A 24882-nucleotide genomic window follows, 5' to 3' on the forward strand; every position below is an offset into this window, starting at 1 on the left:
TGGGCCGCCTCTGTCTAAGCGTCCTCCATGTTTTATGCATTCTGTCCTTTGTGATGATAAGCGCCAGTGTGGAGGGTGGAATGCTGGCCTCCAGGGTCCAAGAGAGGGGTTGGTTTTATAGTGGGGTGGGGTGGGGGCTGTTGGGGTACAGCTCGGTTGAATTTCGCAGCCCCGTTGTGGAGTGGTCCCTGTCATCCCAGCATCGCCCGCGAGTAGGCATATGTAGCCCATACACCACTGCTTCTCCCATCACTGTTCACCAGAGCTAGCTGCTGCTGCCCCAAATAGGATCTGCACGAGGTCAGATGTAGCCACTATGCTACCCACACCCACTCATGCAGCTTCTACAATATTACCAGCTGTGGACAGGCGTGCATCACACAGGTCCTCCACTCACTGTCTTTATCCCTCTTACAGCACTACTGTCTCACAAACAGTCCTGTTTGCGACAAAACTGATATGGTGCATTTATTATAGTGCCATGCTGGAATTGTAGTCAAGGACACACACATCATAACATCCCTTCCATCACGACAACAGCATCTATTTATTGTCAGAGATGGAATCGAAATTTGCATCCATTATTATTGTGCTCTAGTCTTGCACAATATTCCATGACAGCTTGTAAATTTTCTTGCAGATGAAAATACTGAAAAAATTGCTTTTTTAACATATTTCTGAATTAAAAATGATTCTAATTCATATTTCTATTTGCATATCTATTGTATGTTGCTCAACAACCAGAGCAATGGGATGCTATGACAACATAAGTCTGTCTTAATTTAATCACTGATAGATATATGGAAACAGCTCAAAATATATACTTAAAAAAATCAGAATAATAAAGATAAAACAAAGGTTTATAATAATAATTCCACAACACGGAGCATTCAGTTTTTCATAGTGCTAGTATGCACACAAATCAGAACCCAGCTCTGCACACGCAGAGACACATGCACATTTTCCCTGTCATAAATCTAGCCTACCACAATGATTTAACCAAGATTGTTAACACGATAACATATTGTGAGAGAGCAAAACCACAAAAAATCCCCGACAACTTCACTTGAAAAAAGATAAAAGGACGACATTGAAGAAGAAGCTGAAAAGAAGAAGAGGGGAATTTTTTGAGAGAAAAGAGGTGCTCTCTGAGGATAAAGAGGAGTGTTTTTGGACACTCTCGGTTGCTGGAATTAGGGATCAGGTATTGCATTCATACACACATGCACACACACCTGAGCATGTCATCTCTTCCACTACCCCCTCCTCTTGTGCTAAGCAGAGATCCCCCCCCCGCTCCTTTACGATAGCATGACATGTAACACTGGCCACGGCTGCAGGACGACTGGAAGAACTGGTCCTCGCTGCATGACCTCACGTATTCAAACACGCTCATCAGATTTAAAGGCATCATGTGTGGCCTCATCTACACATGTCTATACAGCTAATGGCTAAGACACCCACTGTGCATCCTTCAATTATTTTTAAAAATATAGGCCTTGTGTTAAATTCCATGCTGACTTTGTCTGTGTCTGCATAAAGTTAAAATTAATAAATTTAAACAGACTGATAGTAAAGTGCAAAAATGCTTATAAATAAGATGAGCACTTAAAAATACCTTAACACCAGAAATGTCTATATTTTCTAAATGAGAGCATAAAAAGGTGGATTTTTCTGTTCTATGTGCATAAAGTAAAGTGTATTAAATCCATCTATGGCCTTAGCCAGCTGACAGCCCAAAGAGGGCTCACTGAGGCCGAGGACAACGCGGCGGCGAGCTCCCCCACGGTGCGGGTGCCTGAGCACGAAAAGGTGGGAGTTAAAGAGGGAGATATGCCGAGACGCACAGTGAGAATGTGATGGAGAGAGAGAAAGAGAGGGAGAGGCACAGTGAGAGAGGAGGAGAAGAGGTTGTGACAGCCAGAGGCGCTGTCTCCCATCTCTCTGCGTTACCCCCAAACCATGAAACGAGCCTATCCATGATGACTGCTTCACTCCCTTTATCTCCTTTACACCAGTGGAAGTGCTGCTCATACACAGTCAAATGACGTCTGAATATACCTGTCATTGAATATGGTAATACAGGAGGACCAAGTGTAATCCAGAGGAGAAACCGTCATCACATTACAACTGTACAACACCCAGATTATGCCTATGGTGTTAATAACAACACTCATATAGCATATCTATCATTACACCTTCATGATTTATCCTGTAGCTATAGTCAACTAATGCACAGAATAATCATCATGGATGAAAAATAAAGCTGCATTATTTTATCACTTTGGTCTGCTTAAAAAATAATTTTGTATCTGAAAAAACTGAAGTTGAATTTCTTTTGTAAGAGTTAAAAAAGCTGTCTAATGCTGCAAAGATCTGTGGAATCTTTACAAAAAAATCTAACAAATTCTAATTAAATGAATTAAATTAAGCAGATGAGTGAATAAGTATTTTTCCCCTATTCAAGGCAGTGATAAACTACTTCCCTATTTTCTTTTTTGAAGACAAACAACCCACACAACCCTACTGGTTTAAATATTAAAATCTTACAATTAAAAAAAAAATAAAACAATTTAGAAAATAGAAATCTTGACTTGATAAGCACTAAAACAAAGAGTAAAACTTAAGTTCAGGGTGAATCTGGCCTACTCTAGATTATTTTTTAAACCACCGTCTGTGCTAAAAGCACTACTCTGGTGGTAACATTAACATCAACGCAACAATCCCAATCTCACATCCAAGACTGAGAAGGAAATAATACAGTTAACTACACCAACGCCTGACAAACACATATTTGAAATAGAAGACTTGGAAATGAAGCCAATGACATTCCTATAGCTTTGCCAGAACCTGTTATAATTAAACATAAATATGACAATGAGACAAGACAGGAAAATCAGACAGGTGAGATGACAGTAAACATTTGTGCTGTCTTTGTTTTGTAACAGAAGCCGAGAGAGGGAGGAGGAGGAGGAGAAAGAGGAGGAGGAGGAAGAGGAGAGGAGTGTTACTGTCAGACAGGGGAGGAAGGGAGATCACTCCAGTTTTGGCACAGCAGCTATACCTGCCCTGCACACTGTAGCACCTTTGAGTTTCTGATCGATGGAGTCAAAAACACACCTTTTCAGACAGAAAAACAAGATGAAGACACTTAATATGAGTGAATCCTTCTCTGAGTGCTAATCTCTCTCTCTTCAGTCTGAAAAGTAGGGATCTGTTTATCTGACCTCCTCTCCTGATTCCTCCTCTATGGCCCATGGCTATCTGACCCCTCCACCCAGCTCCCCCTCCTTCCACCCATCCTACCCCTCAGCCCCCCTCTTTTTTTTTCTTCTCCCCCCTGCCAGACAGCCTTAACGTTTTGTCTTATTGAACCTGCTACCAGACTATTTTTGTTTCTCCCCATCCCAAACTAAAGCCAAAGTCTTAATCCTGCAGATGCTGACAAGCACAAGTGCTTTGTGTGGCTCCCAAAACATACCAAACAACAACTCCCACAAACCCCTTTCTCTCTCCCAGCCAGGCAGCCAGGCAGACCCACACTCTCCCCATCATCCCTCGGCTGTTTGCGCGGGGGTTTCCTCTCCTCTCTCTTTTCTTTTTTATCTCTGCACTCACTCCATGACCCCTGTTCCCCCTGTTTCTTGCTGTCTGACCTACCCCTCCACCCACACAGCTTCTCACACCCCTTTCTGTTTCCCCCCACAACAGTACACATATCCCATCTTGCCTCTGCTTGCTCGCCAAAACCTCTCTCTTTTCCGTCTCTATGTCGCGTAAAATATCCAAGACTGACGCACAGTTCTCGCTGGTTTTTCTCACCACATCGTGCGTAAAATATCGCTATTTTTGGGCATATTTGTGGAATTTTTCGGCATGATACAACACCTAAACGACAACATAACATCTCTTCATTTTTAAGGGGAAATTTCGAAATTTTTGGCAATAGCATGTAGTTAAAGGCAGTGTCATAAACTATATTTTTGCAAAAGGCCCATCTAGTTAAGAGAAGCTGTCTCTTTGCAAAGTGTTTTCCTCCAAGAGTGCAGCCTCTCTTTTGGGTTTGTTGAAGATATATGTTGGTTTAACTTCACAAAATCCTCCAAATGTTAACTGGCTAAGCGGCTGCTAAATGCATGCAGTGACCTATAGGTTTAGCCTGGACCATACTTGAAGTTTCCGGCAGTAACTTTCGGAATAATTATGTCTGCTTAAGGTCAGACTAATAGGGCACTGTTTTGTTTTAATTCCGGTCAGCGTTTCTCGGGGAGAAAAAGTCAGATACGGTAGCCAAGTAGTTGGAGGCAGCAGATACGCAGCCTCTGCCTATGTCTCCTCTAAACCACATGTCTGCTGACTGAATCGCAGCTCACACTCCCAGGCTGTCCGTGTACAAGGTCCTGCTGATCCGCTCTTGTCATGGAGGAGACCCGGGGCTTCGTTTTTTCCTCCTTCAACACACCACCACATTCACCTAAACACTCACACGCTCGCCAACACAAACCCCCTTTCGCGCGCGCACGCACCCATACACACACACGTCGATCGATTTGCATGTGACTTCGTCAGGGAATGAGCCGAGAATCGACTCAAAAACATCGCTTCAAAGAGGCAAAGAGCCACGATAAAATAAAAAAGAAAAATCCCGGACAAAGTGGAGGGAAAGAGGAAAAAGTGTAGCGATAGAGGAACTAAGGCAGGGCGGAGGGATTGCACATTTCAGAGAGAGACGAGTCGGAGAAACACTAAAAATGTGTTTATCCAGAAGAGGACTTTATAAGCATACGATTGTGCTGAAAAGCCCTGGATGTGGAAAGGGTCAAATCTGTCAAAATTAGAAAGCGAGAGAGATGGTCCCCTTCGCCCGGACGCACACGGACCCACTGGCTGGACTTGGAGCTCCTTTTCTGGGCTGCGCTCGTGTGGAGCTGCCGCTGCCCTCCGTCCGCTCCACACAGCCCCCTTTCACAATGCATCTGTGCCTCAAAACACGTTTCTTGACACCCATAAACCCTCTATACGTTTTCCCGAGCCCACCGAAATGCACATATTTGTTTGAAAACCGTGTTTTTCTACGGCCAACTGCTGGAGAGGATCGCTGTTCTTGCCCATTTCTTATCTTCCATTCATGAGGAGGAGAGGACGAACGCTGATGTAAACACAGGTAAACGATACAAATACAAATCGAGAATAAAAACTAAAACTACTTGCATGAAATGAACTTGTGATCGCTAGTGTTTTCTCACAATGTGAGAATAGCCAGCTCTGCTACACGTAAAGTACGAACAGATAGGGAACAGAGATTCAGATAAGTGCACAGCGGAAAGAATAGGATCGTGGAAACAGAGAGGAAAAGAGACAAACGCAAAGTTGAAACTTACAATTTCTCGCTGCCGCTTTGTGATCCTCGCTTTTTAATCCAGTATTGAGATGATTTAGCTAAAGATCCCATCAAGGCAGTCCCCTTTTGGTCAGTTTGCGCTTAGGGTGGCAAAAGAAAGAACATTGTTGTTGCGGAGTGTAAAAAACCGAAGTAGGTACTATTAGTTGTTAAAGGCAATATAAAAATAATTTGGATGCAAAGCAGGCGATGAGTCTTGTGTTAGAGGGAGCGAGGAAGAGGTGAAAGTGAGATCTGATGATTGAAAAGAAAAAACTCTTTGGATCTTTATTCCTGCTAATTAGTTTCCTGCAAAAAATGGCTGTGATTAATTCAGTGCGCATGTGCTTCATTACACAGGCACGAAGGGAAGGGCTAATTAGCCGCCTTCTGGATCAATAAGATTCAGCAAAGGAGAGAGCTCGGGAGAGAGAGGGAGGGAGGGAGGGAGAAAGAGGAGGGAGGGAGGGATGGATGGATAGATACAAGTAAGAAAAAGGAGGAAAGTAATGATCAGGAATTGAAAATATGGAATTAAGAACAGCGGAAAGTAAGAGTTTGATTAGACGGAAGACAGTGAGAGTTAACACTGGAGCAGGCAGCCAGTAAGGCTTAGCTCGGCGCTACTGGCACTGCTTTTTCTCCGCTTTTTTTCCACTTTTTATCGTTTTCTCGTCCCGTTTTTTTGTATTATTTAATTTAAGATATCCGCATAATGTCTCCCTCAAAGCACACAGGCGACCATGCCCTTTTTAACTCTGTCACTTCAAGGCAAAGTTAGTCATTTTAGTCGCTTTACAGCAGCACGCGGGGCTCTTTCTACAGTTAGTTTACAGTGTTGCGATACAACTTATTGAAATACATAAGTGAGTTACGGCAGCCGCGAGGACTCAAACGTAATGTCTCCGTAGTTAACCTGTAACTCCGACTTTTTTTTTTTTTAAAGTTTGTAGGCAACTTAAAGAAAAACACGACAGGAAATACACCAGCTTTGAAGCGATATTTACATGTATGTAAAAGTAAACGGTAAACGTAATATAAAGGCTGCCACTGTTTGTCATTGAACCCTGCGATGACCACAGTTTGTCCTATAGCAGCACCCGTAAAGTATCAAGCTAACAATGTTTTTTTCTATTGAAAAATTACACTTCAAAGGCATGAAGGATACCTAGACTTTCTTTGACATAAAACAGGACTTTTAAATAGTTCTCTTGCGTAGTTTGGACAATTTTACTTCGCTTGAACCACCCTTTAAAGCGCCTACATAGATCTTTTAAAGTGTATGTTCTAATTTCATTGAAATATGAATGATACGGTTGTAATCCTTGAAGAGAAAAGATAACTGTAATACAACTTAGAGAACTCACACGTAAGCGCGTGCATGCATAGTAAGAGTAAAACAACAAATTAAAGACTCATAATTTCAAATTAAAGAGAATTTCATATTTATAAAATAATCCCTGTATTGAAGAGTGGGACGGAGAAGTTGTGAGAGACGTGTCGTTTTTACAGCCAGAGTCAGCTCCAAAAGTTACTTTATATAATGCATCAGAAAAATAATTTATATGACATTATTTTTTTAAAACAAGATTATTGTTTTGAATGATATGTGAGCATTAATACTAAAATTTTTGACATATTTTCTGTAAATGTTGAAACTCCTGACTGCTGCTTTGTGTTACAGTGTGCAGAGCAAGTCCAGGTCTTTAAATAAATACACACTTTCCCCAGCCTTGTTATTTCCTGACTGAATGCAACAATTTCCTCAAATTTTACACAATAACTGGTATAGTTTAGAAAATACAAATAAGGTTATATTTGTGAACAGCAGTCCAGCAGTGAAAGACTTGTAGCTGGAGCACAGAGGCATGATGGGGAAACAGGTTATCGTGACATCTATTACGAAAGTGGTGGGAACACGTTGTCAATACGTGTAGGTTCTGTGAAATAATAATAACAGTGGAAATGTGGGACAGGGTGACAGAGGCGTTTGGTCAGCGCCGGCCTGCATGCTTTAAATTTATTTCACTCAGAGAGATTTTCAGAGAGAAGGAGAGGAAGCCCAGATGGTCAGTGTCTCATCTGTCTTTGATATGTTTCGTGATTAGGAATTTCTGAATGTCTTGCAGATCGATACGGATATTAAAATGTAGAGCTTTGTTTGTTATTCATCATAATCTGCGCTTCTGTAAGTGACGTCCTCTCGTTTTATTCCAATAATAATAATAAGGTAGTAAAAAAAAGAGTGAACCTGAGAGTCTGTCAGTGCTCTTTGTTATGATAATTTTATTGTTGATTCTCGGAAGAAACGGACAATCCTTCATCCCCAGTGTGGACACCTTTTCTGTGCAAACAGCTCCAGATAGAGTCCTGCTCCACTGGATCCAAGTACACAAGCTTTCACTGATCACATGTGCTGTGTTTACTGAAACAATCTGGGTTTGATAGTCTGCTGCTACACGCTGAATTCCGATACAAAGAGGACAGCTGAATTAGACTGAAATTCAAACATTGTCCAAGCATGCTCTGGAACTTGGCAGATTTTTGCATCAGAGATGAGATATTTATTTTTGTTGCACAAAAAAAAAGCATGGCATGGATGAATCTCCAGCCTGATTTTATTTTCAAACCTTCAAGAGACGCGTTAAATTTCCTCTGGTGAGGCTTTAATGGCAGATGAAATATAGGGTATATTTTAGATTTTCCAAAGGCCTTTGACTTAAAGGTTAGAGGGGTTATGGGAGCCCCATGGGACGCAGATCCAATCGCATACATCCTTTAGAAGAGCCCATGAAAAATCAAACTTCTTATATTGTTGCCTATATGACCAAATCCCAAACTCCCCCTCTTCCTCTCTCTATTTCTCCTTCCCTCTCTCTCCCCTCTGCTAAAATATATTGCACTGGAGCACGGCATTTCCTCAGCACTTGCCGTGCAGAAGCCGATGCAGCCACTGATACCTGTTATTTTAAAGCATCTCCATCTCTTTTACAGCATGCCTCTCTCAGAAAAAAACTGCATCCATCGTCGAACAGCTCGCATTTTTTGCTCGTGCAGAGGCAAAGGCTGCAGGAATCTCGAGGATTTGTGCGCGCGTGCTCTCCCGGGAAGAAGAGATAGTAAAAATGAATAGGTTGAAAATAGCGTGCGAGAGGAGTTAAAGGGGGCTACGAGATAATAAAAGAGTCGGGTGTAATTTGAGGCTCGTAGAAAGGCAGCTCTGAGCCAGTCAGTCGCCATAACGCCTAACAATGCAAAGTGAAGTTTACAAATGTATGCAGAGGCCTGATTGACACGACTCCATCAGTGAGCATATAGTGTGCATGGGCTAAATCAAAAGAGGTGCAGCCACGCGGAGGCCCCGATGCTTTTAGGGCCCGTGCATGAGTGAAAAGGGGAGAAAAAGAGGGGGAACTGACAGGGTCTGAAGCTTTTGTGTTAGCAGCGTTCAATTGCGCCTCTCTGTGGGAAGGATAACTGTCCACGTGCCAGCCTCAATAGGCACACATCGATGAGTGGCATTGCAAATTCAACACAACCTGTGGCTATGACAGCCCGTGGATATGACAAAGAAAGGCAGAGGAGCTTAAAAATGCTAAATGCTCCATAGATGTGTGGGCCATATGAAAGCGCTTGACCATCACCACAACAGCAAGGAACAAAACGGGGTATTCAGAGCCACCAGCGTTGATAACGTGCGTGACCCTTCACTGAGACTGATCAGACCTGGACTCATCAGACTTTTACATGCATTTGTTTCACAATTAAATTGTTATTGTTTATTCGCAAGCCTCTGTGCGCGCGCCAAGTCCACGCACCTTTACGCACACACGCGCAACGCCAGATAAAGCACAAAGGAAGAGAGAGGAAATGAGCACTTAAAGATGAAAGCTCTGACCAAGAAAAGTCGCAGAACTTTATAAAAGAGATAATAACTTTTAAATACCAACGGATTTAAGGGTTTAAGATAATGATAAGACGCAATATTCACAAGAGAGGCGCCAAGTGGATGTCCAGTCATGGTAAACAGATTAAAAAAGGGAACAAACATTTTTAAGGAAGCATAAGCATGACATGCTTAATTTAACAAGAAAAAATTAGAATAAAGTGGACAGAAGTTCAGGGTTGATGTCGCAGAAACATACAAAAATCAATGGGTAGATTTTTTTAAACGATTCCAAATTAACTGGAAGGTTAATTTTCCTTTAGTATGTTTTAAGTCCATCCTGCATTCATCCTTAATATTTTAAAGAAGTATGGAAAATTCTGAATGTGCATTCACTGAAAGCCAAATCCTTTTCAGTTATTCAGTTTCATTTTTAAAAGAGTGAAATAAAGATGATCAAGCTTAAAAAAATCCGGACATAATTAAAGTATCCAAATCTGATCATTTATACTGGAAGGAATATTTGGGGGAAATATTAATTTAATGATCAAAATGATTCTAATGAACTTAATTTCATTAGTGGAGCTTTGTCTCTCCGTCATCCTGATGTGAATGAGAGCTCAAAGTGTGCGCTGCTCCCCCTGCCTCAGAGCTCAGCTGAGAGCTGCTGTCCGGCTCTCCGTGTGTGCAGGGTGGAGAGGGCAGCGCAGCCAGGTGCAATGGGAGCGCCCTCTTATGTTCAGCCTGACCACTGGGATCAAGCAGCGCATCAACTCTGTTACAGGAGCCAAGCGCCTGCGGACCAGCTGCTTCCTGCTAAAGCTCACAACAGCCATTCAGCAAAACATTATCAGACTGCGTGGAAGTGCGTGTTAATGAGCTCGAATGAGATTGTCGGGTTAAATGCGTGGTTAGAAGAGATGTGGAGTGTCCACAGCGGAAATCCTAAATATTTCTGTTAAAAATTCCCACCGAATTAAGTCATTAGTTTGGATTTAAAACAGAGCATACATCCTCTGAAATGAACATGTTCTTTAAAGTTCCTGAGGAGTGATGCTGCAAAAGTCCAGCACAGATCAAACTTGCACTTGGCATAATGAGGATTGCTTCCAGCAATCAGCAGCGTGGATATTCAAATTCACCGACTGATTCTTATCAAGACAAAAAAAAACATTGTTTTATAAAAAAAATAAATAAATAAAATCTAGTAAATTCGTTTTAATTTGTCATTAGCTGTAGATGCAGCGTGATTTTTAACTAGATCTTCCTCCAAAGTGCTCTCTGTTGGACAGGAAGCACATCTCTCTGCAAACCTTTATGCAAAACAGTTCTTCTAATCAACTTTCTGAAGCTGATTTTCAAATCTCCCAGCAGTGAACCCTCCTGTGCCCCCGTTGTTTCTTATTTTTATCATTGTGTCATGTTTGGCACACGGAGCATGTTGTTGAAGTGGAACATCTCAGAATAGTTTTTTTTTATGTGTCTCCATGTGTGTGCAGCTCTGTGACAAACCAAAATGCAATGTGTGTAATTGTCATTTCTGATGTTTGATGTTGTGTGCCCTTGTTTGTGTTAAATCATGTTTAAAACATAACATTTCTTTAGCATTTTACTGGCTTTTATTGATTGCAGATGCATCATCTACCTCCAGTGTTTAACAGGAGTAAATGTGATTTACATGTTGGTGTTTATTTTGTTTAAACGTTTTAAAAATGCTTTTACGCACGTGTTTCCATCCCTTTTTGTGTGTTTCTGTTTGATTTTTCCCCATGCTATGTAAATCTGTTCATGGTAATATTTCAGCCATCTCCTTATTTGATTGTTAACTCTTTCACTCAATCTGTATTTTTGTTTGTTTGCTAATTTGAGCAAATATTAAAATATTCCTGGTTGAAATTCGTTGTATCATTTATGTTTTTATTAACAGCAGAGTATCCTCACATTTAAACATGTCCAATAAAAAAAGCCCCCAATCTTGTCATCTTAACTCATGTTGCAACCCTGCGCAGCACAGGAGCAAATCTGGCATCACATTTGTACGTAAACAAGCAGAGTGGGGTTCTTCTGTGTCAGCTGGCGGGATTTTAAATTTTGGAATGAAAAAAAAAAAAAAAAAAAAAGCGACGCGTGGCCGTCTGGTCAGTCTGCCTCATTTCCATGAGAAACAAGAAGCATATCCATTTCTCTGTCTGTCCATTCACTCTCACCGCCACTACTACCTTATTAATGACCCCATGCATTATTCACTAACTGTTTTGACGTTTGCAGTTTTAGAAAAAATAATCATGTTAACACGCAATCAATCAAAAGAAGAAGACGAAGTCTAGCAGTGGAACATCCTCAGAGATCACAAATACGAGTTTTGTTTGTTGCAGATTTTTGGTTTTATTGCCCGAAATGTTTCATCCTGACCACTGAGAGGAAGACGAAGAAATAAACCCAAACCAAAAACACATTACACAGAGAACACCCCCCCCCCCCCCAAAAAAAAAACTCAACGAGCGTGTGTGTCTGTCTGTCTGTCTCATTCCCCTGTCTCTCCTCTCTGCCTCCTTCCTGCGTGCACGCGCGTCTGTTTGTGAGCATGTGTATTCCTGCATTGGTGCATGTTTTGGAGGGATGCTGTATATGATTAAAACATTTATTATTATCATTATTATTATTATTATTATTGTGCAGACATGTGCACAGGCACACATGTTAATTGGCAAAAAAATATATAAAATAGAAACAGTAATAATTTGTGCAAATATCCAGTCCTGCCTAGTCACACCTCACCAAGTCCTTTATTCATATTTAATAAATATATATAATTTCATGTTGCTTTATTTTGAATAAAATAAGCTATGGACATTATAATAAGTTCTGCCACATATAAACAACTTCAGACAATAACATCCACATTTCAGTTTGTGGATTCCGTCTTTAGGGTTTTAAAAGAAGCCCCCTCAACATAAAAATAACAATAAATTAAAAATATAAATTCCAAATAGAAATATTTGTCTTCCTGCATTAAAATAAAAACAAAATGAAAAACAAACAAACAACAACAAAAAAAACAAAAAACAAAATTAAGGCTTCCATGATGGTCATCTAACCACAGGTTAAAAGTAAATCAATGCTTTATCAAATGTTATACAAAATTTGTGATTTCTTAATAATTTTAACCCTATAATGAGGCTGAAAAAATTCTTGTGAATCTGCACATTTCATGCCAAGGATCCAGTGAATAATGGAGAAATCGTCAGAGCTGCTGTCACAGACCCTGGGCTTGAGACAGGCGGGACTCGTGGGGTTTTACACACTTTGGAAAGGCTCACTGAAACAGAGGGAACCTAAATCAGAGCCATATGACCACTGCAGGCAACAGCAACACTGGCTGGTGGTAAACCGACCCAAAGAGAATGGGAGGAGGGGGGGGATCACAGCTCCCCACAACACCCAGCCAGCCTGTTTCTAAAGCTACTGTGTGCTCGCTGCATTTGCACTCGAATATAAAAAAAAAGAAAAAAAAATTCTTGATGCAGAGAAGAGCCCGCAAACAACACGAAGAGATGAAAGATGACAGGTGGAGGCGACACAGACGGCAAATACACATCTAGGATTATTGCCAGGGGGTCACATCGAAATTCTTCGTCTCACACAACCTCTGGATGCTTCAACGTCATCCAGCTACAGTGTGCAGCCTGGGTCAAACAAGACATAATCAGAAAAAAAGCACCACATAGCAAAGAAAATATAAAGTAGGAATCAAGGCAAGGCTTTTTCAAAAACCACTTAGCAGAGTTTTAAATAACAAGGTAAAGCAACTGCATTTATAAGGCTATAAATGCACCAAACCACACAGCAAAGACAGAGCACACATGTGTTTTACTATTAAAATTACTGAGGAGATTAATGATGCAAATGGACTAAAGTAGCCACACTAGAGCACAGAGAAATAGCAGATGTTTTTCACTGATGTTTTTATGTACATTTCCATCTTATTCAAAGTGTTTGACAGTGATGTGAACCCAGTCACAGGAAAACACATTCAACCACACACTCAGTGCTGGTGCTGCTTGAACAAGTGAGAGAAGCCACTGCAGACACGTGCGGGATCATGCAAAAATTTTACATGCGTGGAAATCAAAAACTGACATCAGACAACACCCTGCTGGTGCAGAGACCCAACACACTCACCTACAACATCATGGGGACATGCTAAGGTGCCCTCTGGACCCAACGCCAGAATCACAACATCAAAATTTTAAACTTTGGTAGTAAAAATCAAATAAAATCAATAACTGTGTTGATATCATGGAAGCAACAATTGAAGTCAAAGGTGAATAATTTCAGATGCTTCATTTTTAAAAATCACAGGCAAACTCCTGCACACTTTCGATACCAAAACTCTGCCAATATTGCAAAATTCAGAGCATTGCCTGCAATTTCTGATAGATTTATCCTTTCCTACTCAATAGATTTGTTTTTTAAAGTTTCTATAATTTTTGATACTATAAAACAATGAAATAACAGATTAAATTGTTTTAAATTATGGCATTGAAAACTTTTAAAGCCTTGTTGTGCATGTAATTTAAGCAAAAGTCGAATAAAGGTGATCCCTCCCATCTTTCCAGCATGTGGTGAGTGTGGGGTCATAGTGTCAATCAACTGTTTGGCCCCTGTGCTCAGAATACCTCCCTGAAAGTGACCCCCCCTCCTCTCCCTTTGTAGCCTTAAGAGGCAATAAAACAGAGTGATTAGTGGAGCTTTTCCCTTTTTTAGGTGTTAGCTTGTTAAGGGAGTTAATAGTGAAGGTGTTTACTTTTACATGACAGATGCATCACAGCAGGGGACATTCTCCTGCATGTATTTATGTCTCTCATACAAAAATCTTTCCAAATAATGACTTGTGGCTATCAGACACACAGAATGACACCTGTATCCTCGCTACCTGCACGCCCGGCTCACATGGCCTGCTCTCCTGTTGTATTATGAATTTAAGTACATGTGTAAAAGTTGGCTGTCCTCATTCCTGTGGCAGAAATACAACCCTTCACCTCATTCAAGCGCATACTGCGTGTTTTGTTTAGCCCAAGCCTGCAGTCTGACTGTCTGTCTTTTGTGTGTGAGACACAGGACATGCCTGTGCTGTAACATACACATACCTGGCACCTTGTCAGAATAATTACCAACAGAGTACTACCACTTCTAGTTCTGCCACATAAGCATTTAATGAATGCAAAAAGAAATCATCACTACTTATACTGTGGCACTTGAATGTAATAAACAGGTTGTTTTGCTGCTATTAAGGGCAAAGAGATATCAACATGAAAAACTGACTTTGAATTCTAAAAGGTCACATTGTCCCTGTGGTCAAATAGCAGACAGTGATGTGATGCTCTCTGTTATAGCTTCAAGGTTAAAATGTGGACATCAGATCACGGGGACACTTTGACTTTGTAGCAGCTTAAGGAATTATGTGGAATCAAATTAGAGCATGCACAATTAAGAGTTACACTAATTAAGACAAAAAGAGCCTTTTTAAAGGAGTGTTCCCATGTTTTTTTTTTACAAGCAAACCAAGCAAATATAGCTTCAGAAATTGAGGTTTTAACAAATCTAACCATAAACATACAGAAGATTTCTGCACAATATGATATTTAGCAAACATATATTATATTTCCAGTCTGATTGAAAAGGATTATGGTTTGTTTTCCTCTGTGATGATGTTTTCCCTTGTTTGTTGTGTCTGAAATTGTGTTTTTATATGAGAATGAAGAACAAACATATAGCCTGCAATGTACACTGTTTAATATCAGATTTGGCTGAATTTTCAGAGATGTCTTGCATTATCTTGCTTGCATATTTATACTGAGGCTGACTTTAATAGATGTGTTAGTCAGCTAATTTTGTACTTAATTTTGAGCATTACACTTCTAATTGTATACTAAGACCATTATATTTAGGTATAACTTATATAATATGATGAATTCCCCCCAAAAAGAGTGAGATATTAATTGTGCTTGCATTACAATGCTCATGAATTTAAAAGTATATATACATATCACAGTAAATGCACTTTTTTCTATGTATGTTAGAGCTATAATTCTGATGAAGTGGAATTGAAAGATGTATTGGCACTACCTTCCTTCTAGAACATTCACATGAGAAATAAAGCATCAAACAAGAATGATAACCGGTGTTTTGTGTATTTTTGATGTAATGTTTTTGAATAGGCCACATGCATTTCCCAAGGAAGAAAAAGGAGAAGGGGGCGAGACAGAAGAAACTGGTTTGAACGTATTCTGTTTAGAATTGTAAATGTATTGCATAGGCCCTGCTGTCCAATTACATATATCTTTCATGTATGAAATCATGCATGTCTTTGGCTTTAAAAGGGGGGGGAGGGCTGGCACAAAGGGAGCAACCCCAACTGCAGCAGAACAGTGTGCAGCCCACATGAAAAATAAGGTCTAGTGTCGGAGCCGTGAAGCCCTGGGCGAGGAATGAAGCTCCATCAGTGCACAGGCCAGGGAGGGGAGCTGCTTTCCTCCACGCTAGAGTCTCTCCTGCTGTATTCTTGTTGTCTTATTGTGAGGCGGCTGACCCTGTGGGTCCTAAATCAGACTTTACAGAAAATACATTTCAGATCACGTCCTTAATTAGCTCCACCACGACAAATATTGTTTTGTTGCTCTTTCATGTGTTTTATTTTTCCCAATACTAAAAATAATCTTTAAAGATGCAGGATAAAGAGAAAATAGCTGTTTATTTATTTATTTTCTCCTCTTTTATTCTCATTTTCAAAACAATGACTTGCTGCTGGGTGCTAAATTTCAGTGACCCAAATTTTGTAAAATAACTTTGAACTTTTCAAACAAAGCTGTTTGGATGCTTAACGACATAAGTCATCAGTATAACTCATTTTGTGCATCCTGCTGCGTTGGCTGCCAATCTTTATTACATTAAATCCGTTTCATTGTTGAACCAATTTTTCATTTTTAATTAGGACTATGTTTTCAAACTAAAATAATGTGCTTGTCTGCAGCACAGAAGCTAAATTTAGCAGTTTTACCTTTTCTATAATGGGGGAAATGTTTTGTCAAAGCTTTATCTTAGATTTTAAATCATTCACTGAGGGAAAATAAAAATCACACACTTTCTCTTATCAAGCAGAATAATTTAATACAGTCCAGATAAACTGGGATCAAGCCTTAATCACACTGAAAATGTGCCGTCAATCTTCTGCAAAACAACCGGGAAGTCAGACCCCAATATAACTAGTAGAGTGACACAGAGCAAAATCAATTTCAAAGTCACTCTGAATGGAAATATTCATTTTATGAGCATGTGCTATGAAGCCCAAAAACGCATGTAGGCAACAGAAATGTGCAAAAGTGGCACATTTGTGATGAATACAGATTCAAACACATACTGTATCTTTTCTTACACACATATAAAACATAATAGACACCCATCTGCTACCACACACACAACCAGCAGTGACATTTCATCAGCAAGAAAATCACTTTTGCGCTGTTGGTACAACAAAAGACACCCACATCTGGGAACATTCACAGGTCCCATTACTGACAGCATTACTGATAACTGTTATGGAAATGGAGCGGTGGAGTGTATACGCTAGATGTGTTATTAGAAGTAAAATGTAATGTAACATCTATATAAAAGGGTCATTTTCACTTTTGTATAAATACGTTGGGTCACTTCTACGTAACATGAATGTCCAGTGTGACTTAAAGTATCTAATGAGAGTATGCCCAGCACATTCACTCCAGCTCTGACTGGTCAAATCCACAATAAAGGACAGTGAAGAAGCCGAGGCAAGCGCCTATCACCAAAACCGCCTGAATGTATTCAGAGCCTCTAATCCGAGGGGAACAAACAGGTGGGCTGAGCATGAAAGCGGGGCATTTATCAGCCACCTTTCCTTTACACAAACTCTGGAGCTGAGCTAACCGTGTGAGGGGACACGGACTGGGGGACAAGTTGGCTTCAAAGCCCTGGGGAAGTTAAAGGGCTTAGGGCTTGGACAGCAGGAGCATGGGGGGACTTCACAGCCTTACCTGATGGGGTTTTTGGTCCGAGTTGCCACCACGCGGAAGCCTCTCTGTCTGTGTTTTCTTTTCAAGTGTGTGTTTGAAGTCAGCAGGCAGAAAGGTCACGCCCTCTTGGTCACAGCAGGTTCGTCGGAGCAATGTAGGATGGCCAGCGGCTATTGCTAATGTGCAGACTTTCGTCTCTTTTACTTTGTATACTCAAAAAAATAGGAATACTAAAGGAGAATGTAAAGCTATTGATGCGGTGCCTGGGCACCTTAAGAAGTTTTGGTGAGATACTCCTAGAATTCCAGGTACTTCCAGGATGTTACAAAGCTATATTGTTCGGGATTTAGGGACTCCCAGGTCACAAGAAGAGCAAATCAGGATGAAGCCATCACCTGGAAGAAGAAACAAAAGAACAAAGAGAGAGAAAGTCAGAGACATGGTTTGAACACAGCTGGAAATCATGACAGCAAAGAAAGAGTTTCATGGCAGTTGTGTACCTCATCTCTGAAATCTGAACTTTTAATAAACATCTGACAGGAGAGGCAAACCAAATCAGCAAGATACCATCAAGACTTCATCTTTTCTCAAGGGCAACAAAATTAATCTCTAATTATTTGGATGTAAGGCAAAGCCCCTCATGACCTCAAGTTAGCATTTAATAGCCAATGATCTGCAGCAGGTAATATCTCCTCTTATATATATTTTAAAAAAGAGAAAGTTAATTTCCCTGTAACCAGAACAAGACATATTCTTGTGATAGCATATATATAATTGCTTGTTCTGCACAGAATCTCCTGTATACAACTACAAAGTCTCATACACAATACATATTTATTCAATTGTCAATTCAAGCGATGAGAAAAAGCATGTAAAAAAAGACTTTGAATTCCACATGGGCCTGGTTTATGAAGTAAATATACTTGTCACATGTTCCAATAGTTCCACTGCGACTGAGGTTTTAGTTAGGGAATACAGGCGAGAGAGAGGAAGACAGTTTGAGATAACTGAACAACTCTTTTGAAGCCACTTCCATTTGGAAAAACCTTGTGCGATTATTTTTACCTCTGTGGTTTCAACTCGAGTTAAAGCCCATGTTTAATTGTTCCCAAGAGTTCTTATTGCGGTGCTGATAAGGAGCTGGGGGAGCGACGTTTAAAACTGCAACAAAAATAACTAGACTCCTGCTCATTGGCCACAGGTCTGAAAGAGTGACAACAGAGGATCCAAGCAGCAGAAAGAGAGACGGATGGGTGAAAAGAGAAGCAGGCAGACAGTGGCAGAGGGATTTGGAGAGTATGATGAGTTTGCATCTAGTTTAGTCTAGCTTTTCACTATCACATTTAAAATATATCATAATGAATGATCATCCTTTACAGCTATCTTAAATGAAGAGTATACAGTTCATTACTTTCTAATCAATACGTAAATTATTTTTACGGCACTGTTTTGTCAGCAGTTACAGCAGACAAGGAGCAGTGCTGTTAATTTGTCGTCTTTCTCCCCCCTCTCTGTCCAAGGCCATGACTTTCCGGTTTGTCAGGGCGACCTGTGGGAGTGTGTGTCGGATCAATAGCCCACCCACATCCAGAGCCGCGGGCAATCCCTGACCTGAGCTATTGATTAGGCCTGGCTCAGCTGCCAATAGCAATGTACTGGATGTGACACTGGGGCTAAGACAGGAGCTGAGGAGGGGGGATTGTGAATTGCCAGTGGCAGCCCCACAGCACACCGCAGATAAAAGTCAATTCCACTTAACCAAATCACTGACAACTAAATAGTTAGCAGACAGAAGAATGCTGAGGAGTCTCTGATGGCAGCAGCTGGAGGACTTTGGGGATTTCCCAGCCCCTGACCTGGAGCGCAACAGGCCATGGGAGCAACACTGTGACACACCCAGGCCTGGATTCTTGCAGTGAGGATGACCTCTGCCTGCGCTTCACGATGTCTGTCTTTTAATCTGGACACTCCTTGCTCTACAGGTTACATCTGTGTTATTAATAGACTGGGAACACCTGCTATCAATGCTATCAGAGGTTGATTATCATAGCTTTCCTCTCCTGCTGCTTGGAGACCAATAATTTATTGTAAAGTCGCCTAGAAGTTAATGTCAATGTTATAATGACTCAGTATCCTTTTATATGTCACACTCCACAAGTTAACAAGTTGCATTAAGTTAACTTGAGTAGCATCTCATTGACTTGAGGTGAATGAACTTAATTCAGACAGGACCACTTGGTCAAGAAATACACATGATTAGTGGCTATAAATATCATTTTATTCGCAGTTTTTAATTAGCACCTATGCTGTTATTTATGCTTGGTATTTTGGCTGTTCTGGGATCCCCCTGCCCTTCCACAAGACTACATGGAAACCATTAAGCAGGAACAGCACACCTTCCTGCTCTTCCTATGCTGGTAAAGAAAGCCTGAGGCAGGGAGAAGAGAAAACTCAGAGCAGAGCAGGCATCAGTGACAACAGAATGACACCGATTGAGTTGGAAGCAGAGCAAAGGAGGAGCTAAGGTGGAGGAGGGTTGCAAGAGCAGCTTGCAGAGAAAGCGGCAGAGCGTAGCCAGACAAGAGCAGTTTAGACATCGCAGCATGAGAACGGTTGGCCAAGGGAGTGCTTTGAGCAAATCAGCTGGCCGTCAGTTGATGAGGGCTTGTGTGAGATCAACTGATTTCTATTATATATGGCAGCGCTTGAATCTGTGGCCTGATTTCTACTGCTTGCTACAAAATTAAGCATTTTTTCTAACTGAAATTAAGAATAGGAGTCAAAAGGTTATAGCTTATAATAAAACTGACCCAAATATAAATAATAATCGAGAAGACATTAATGAAGTGGCAACATAGAGAAGTGATTAAGGCTGCCATCTCATAGCTGGAAGGTCCATGCATCAACTCCTGGTTTAATTATAAGTTAAATAAATAGGTTTTTTTGAATAAATAATAAATAATATCCCCTTTAGGTTCAGTCAATTTAAAAATTTTAAGGTGGCCCAGACACTTACTATGATAAAGTTCTAACAACTGTTTTTATTTTAAAAGTGCTGCAGTCATTACTCTGATTGTAGTCATCCTTATTGCTCATGTAAGCCATATTTTACACCTGTTACAGCTAAATCATTCTATAAATTTGTTGTGATTTTATTTGCTGAGTCTGTTGGTTATGTTTTCCCTCGCCCTCTTTCTGCCTCTTTCCCACATTCAAGCTCACAGTAGGAGGCTTTACACCTGAGTCTGGTTCAGCTCTATGCTCTTAAAGAGGAAGTTGGCATTATGGAAATAGCGCATGCCCCATGTACAGAGGCTATTGTTCCTGAAACAGGTGGCCTGAAATTGGTTTGAATCGTTGGCACTTTGACACATGCCATTCTCTATTCTCTCTTCCTGGTTTTCTATTTTGTCATCCTCTGCAACAAAAAGACCCAAAATAATCATAAAAAAGAAAGTCTTCCCAGTCATTGTTTTTTTAAGTGCTGGGAAACCCTTTCTAAAAACTCTCTTGAATTCCTGGCAAATATAAAATACTAAAGATACAAATTCTTAATATGATTCCTTATTCTAATGATAGCTAATACTCCTGGTATTTATTCATTTCATTAAGTGTCTTTTTATATGCTGTCTTAAAATTTTTTACTAAACAATAATCAGTTTTTATTTTATTCTCTCTCCTCCCTCCAAGTTTCAGCGACCCTGAGGGTGCAGAGGATCACGCTCCATGTACGTGGTTCAAGTCCGGCCTGTTGCTCCTTTCCTGCTTGTTTATCCCCCAATCTCTCATCCCTATTTGTGACACTATCCTCCATCCTCCTCTCCAAATAAAGGCAAAAAAAAGACAAAAAATATATTGACCCCCTACTACCATTTGGAAACAACACTAGTACAGCTTTTGAATTTACTGAAAGGCTTACAAATAATTGTTTGATTAACTGATGATTATTTATTTGGCAATTGTTCTTATTCTCTTTAATTGTCTTACATTCTAGAAATTAATCCATGAGTAAAGTTTCAGTACTGCAACATGTTTTCGGATATGTAATGTGAAAAAGGCTGCTTCAGGGAAAATAAAAGTGCTGTGAGAGTGCTACACAACTGTTGTGTTGAAAATGTCCTGCAGTTTTTTTTACAGCAGCTCTAAGCCTTACAGTAGTGTTTTGTGCCCTTCCACAAGGATATAATGTAGTCCCACTGAAGCTGTCACACTCCTTTCGATCTATCTTGCTCCCAGTCATTACCAGTCCATATTAGAGTAGTTTACATGTCACTTTACCGCTCCTTTGCCTCGTGAATGTAATTCTGTGGCTACTGCCTCCTTGTGAATTCAGCACCTATCTATGGCTCCATATCTCTCCCAGTAATTGCTGGGTGACAGAAAGGCAATACTGACCACTTCATTATAGGACAGCCCGACTGACTGGACAACTGGCCTCTTGGCTGCAGGTCACTGTGGCCACTCTGACCTTATCTGCCCAGGTCGTCAGGGGTCAGTCACCCAGAATTTATAAGGACTTTACCAGAGTTGCCGAGGGTGCCGTACAGCAAGGTCGCCTGACCCCGACGGACTACTTATATCAGGTATTGATTGCAGTTTGTCTGCCTCAGTTGAGGATAGACTAATCTCCCAACACTGGGTCTCAGGGGCAAAGGCTTCAGTGTAAAGTTAAGTATTGGAAGTAACAAGAGTGATGGTGAAGTGAGTGGATACTAGTGACCAGAAAAGGGACACAACAAGAGTTGTGGGGCTTTGGGGTTTAAGAAACAATATGTGTCAGAACAGTTAAGATGTAGTCGCAGGAGTGCAACTACAACTGCTTTTCAGACCTGGAAAAAGGTTCTATTCTTAGGGAGCACAAGGGGGATGCTGCACTGTGCATGACAATTTTATGGTGCTATAAAGGTCCATGGTCCAAGAGTCTGCTTTTGTTGTCCTCTAAACACACAGAATTCCTGCCTATGTGCATTAATTCATCATCTCATTAGCTTATTTTAATAGAAGACCATTAAGTTAACAAAGAAGGCTATTAGTATTTATTTATCACTTTCATCAGCCCTTTCATTAAAACCAGCTGCAAAAACAGCTAGCAATAGGTCTGTCTGTCAAACATGTTTAGCTGAAACATATAGACAAATATGTGTGATTGTCAGTCTGCAGTTAAATTGTTTTTGTGTGTCTGCGTTTGTGTCTGCACCATCCTGCACCAGTGTGAGACCCTTTATGTACATACTAAAGCATCCCTGATGCTCGTTAGATCTCGTCTCTCGGCAGCAGCTTGGCACCGTTCATATTAAATCACAATAATGGCAGATGAGCTCTCGCGCTGCGGAGACAAGCATGTGTTTGAAACTGCACTTTATTACACTTTGTTCCTTTAATCAAAAAAAAAAAAGTACGCCAAAAGATAACCCGGTTTTTAAAAATCCCAGATAAACAGCAACGATTGCATCTTTAAATAATAAATGATCTGCTGCCTCTTACAGCCGGGAATGTAACTGAAAATAATTGAAGACAACAATGTCCTATAAGAGCAGCGCTTGAGCACTGCTGATTCAGAATCTGCCATAACTTCAAACATTCAGTCATAAAGTATGGATAATCTGTGAGAGAGAGGCATGCGTCTGTTTACAATTTCCTTCTAATTAAGGCTACACGACGGGGTCTACCTTTGGTAAAGTTGATGTGTGTTTGTTAGACTTCCTGAGAAACTGTACCACTGGCAAATTAGGGCTGGAATACAAAACGAAACAAACAATAACACTCTAATATGATGTGCAGTCAAGGAATGAATATTTCACCATCTGTCTACATTTGACACACTTTCAGGGGAGAACAAAAGATTCCTAAACAAAAAATTGCCCAAACTTGGTCTTAAGACAATAACCTTGTTGACCCTGAATTAATTCACAAAATACAGCAGTGACTTCAACTTCATCTAATATCTCTGTACCCTCTTTTTAAGGCTTAAAGATATTTCTGAATGCAGAATGGAAGGGAACAGATCAAGCTAACAACCAAAACTCCAGAATAAGACAAATCAGCATGTTTAAAGATGTGTGCAAAGACACGCCTAAAACTCTATGTGTACATATGAAGTAAAGCTTCGCTATGACTATGACTCAATTAGGCCACTTAATTGGATGACTGTCTTTACATGTATCAGCATATTTACACTGCAGGAAGACTGATTTATTGGCAGAAGCATGTCAGACTCCACTATGGTTGGTGGCAATATTCCCCCCTTTCAGCTGCTAGCCATCAGACCCTCTTCCAATCAACCTGTGACGTCCCCCCTCACTACCGCCGGTAGCCTAGTGGTTTGGTCTGTGTGCTCCATGTGCAAAGGTTGTTGCCCACTAAGCAGATGACCTGGGTTCAGATCCAGTCTCGGGGTCCTTTCCCACGTGTCAATTCCCACACTCTTTCTCTCAACAAAAATAAACAAATAATTTTGAGGTCTTGATTCTAAATTTGGTCTTGATTGTGGCTGACATTCACCACACCAGATCAGATTGTGGCGCTACCTGCACCTACTTCCTAATTTCATGGTAGGGAAAAGGACATAGAGGAGAGAAGAACAAAGATGAATGGTTTTCTGCAACCTTTCTCCTCATATCCTTAACAGCAACCTCTACATCCCACTTCTACCTAATAAACCTGAACTTTTTTATCCCTGCTGCCCAGATTCTGCTCCCTAAAGATTTGCCAAACCATTAGGTCTAATCTCTTCTATTTTAGGATGATAAGAAAGTGCTTGACAACTAATTGTGCTTTCAAGTTTTAAAACTTGATGGTACTTTCACACCTTTCTTATGGTTTAACTGCCTGGTCTCAGGCAAATCAGTCAAGCAGTCAAGATTTTAAGTTTTAGTAATTGTATTAATTTTCAAAATATAAAGTTTGTCTTTAAACGCTTAAATGGACTTGCTCCTCCACCTTTCTGTACATATATGGAGACTACAGAGCTGCAGCGGACCCACCAGAGCCGCTTCATTTTGCAAAACATCATTTGTTCTGACTGCTTTCTCTGTAAAAGGAGTGAAACCCTGGAACTTTCTACCTGAACAGCTGAAACTTATCACAAACTTTGCTTCCAAATCCTGGTTAATTCAGAAACAGAGCTGTACTCATGTTTTTTTTTCCGTAGCATTGTCGCTGTTGAATGTGTTTTTACTGTCTCATGTTGTACCCAGTTCACCGTCTCCCTTTTAAATCAACTGTTTTGCCTTTTAATTCTCATAAAAGCCCTTCTAGGGATGGGTGTTGCAAATTAGCATTTGCTGTAAACACTATGGCACTTGCATGAAATGGCTTTGTATACTGTATCTGTCCCTAACAAATACACCTTAAATGAATAAATACATTTTGCATATTAAAGCGTTTTCTCTTCACCTGTTTCTCTAAAGACTCCTACCAGTAAATTGTCCATTTTCCAAAATAAACTCAAATACAGTGACTCACACTGTCCTGCTGTACTTATGGGGGCTGTTGCACCCAACTCTTTGTGGCACTTACTGATGTTTCCTCCTCTCAGGATCTTTGCTTACTCTCAGATGTATGATGAT

At 40.5% G+C, this 24882-nt stretch overlaps 1 protein-coding gene across 3 annotated transcripts in view; it reads right to left on the minus strand.

Annotated features, from left to right (window-relative positions):
- The window catches only part of zfhx3 (zinc finger homeobox 3), a 460260-nt gene that overhangs the window by 166508 nt on the left and 268870 nt on the right, over positions 1-24882 (minus strand). For 2 of the 3 annotated variants that reach the window (XM_041786267.1, XM_041786242.1), the window contains exon 1: positions 5382-5784. The gene's annotated coding sequence lies outside the window, so the exon portion shown is untranslated. Of the gene's footprint in view, positions 1-5381; positions 5785-17335; positions 17710-24882 lie in introns of those variants that run through there. The other variant, XM_041786249.1, reaches the window with a different exon arrangement.

The sequence above is a fragment of the Cheilinus undulatus genome, linkage group 1 (assembly GCF_018320785.1).
Source record: "Cheilinus undulatus linkage group 1, ASM1832078v1, whole genome shotgun sequence".
Classification (NCBI taxonomy): domain Eukaryota; kingdom Metazoa; phylum Chordata; class Actinopteri; order Labriformes; family Labridae; genus Cheilinus; species Cheilinus undulatus.